The following is a 543-nucleotide window of genomic DNA, read 5'->3' as shown; positions in this document are numbered from 1 at the left end:
AATTGAGATGAGAGCAAAGTCTTGAGTCTCTGGATTGTTGTTGATTTTCACACAATAAACTAGATATTCCATAGAGACATAAGACTACCTCAGAAAGCCAAACTCTTCTAACCAAAAATAGATAAGTAATAAAACAAATAAATACACCAAAACAAAAAGAAAATCAATGTACAGTATGGATAAATTATATTTTAAGCATCTTTCAAAGGGCCAAGTTTTATAGTTGTGTTTCAGAGGAGATAGTTTTATAGAATTTTTATGAGGTTTCCAAGAAATATATCATGCGTTGCATAAAGCATATCTGTGTATTTCAGTATCTGGATTCTAGTCCTAGCTTGTTTGAGAGTTGGTAGGAGACCTAATGACTAGAAATGTCTGATTCAGCTTTTTGCCTCCAACAACTAAGAGCTAAGAAGAAAATTTTGTAATGTCCTGAGCATAATAAAACAAATTGTATATTTTATCTTTTGTTCTTGACAAAGTTACTGTTGGACAATTTCACAGCTTGTTCACAAATCTGGTGGTTTTTTTTAAGAATTGTCC

Source organism: Saccopteryx leptura, chromosome 9, assembly GCF_036850995.1.
Source record: "Saccopteryx leptura isolate mSacLep1 chromosome 9, mSacLep1_pri_phased_curated, whole genome shotgun sequence".
Lineage (NCBI taxonomy): Eukaryota > Metazoa > Chordata > Mammalia > Chiroptera > Emballonuridae > Saccopteryx > Saccopteryx leptura.
Note: the sequence above shows the minus strand (reverse complement) of the source record.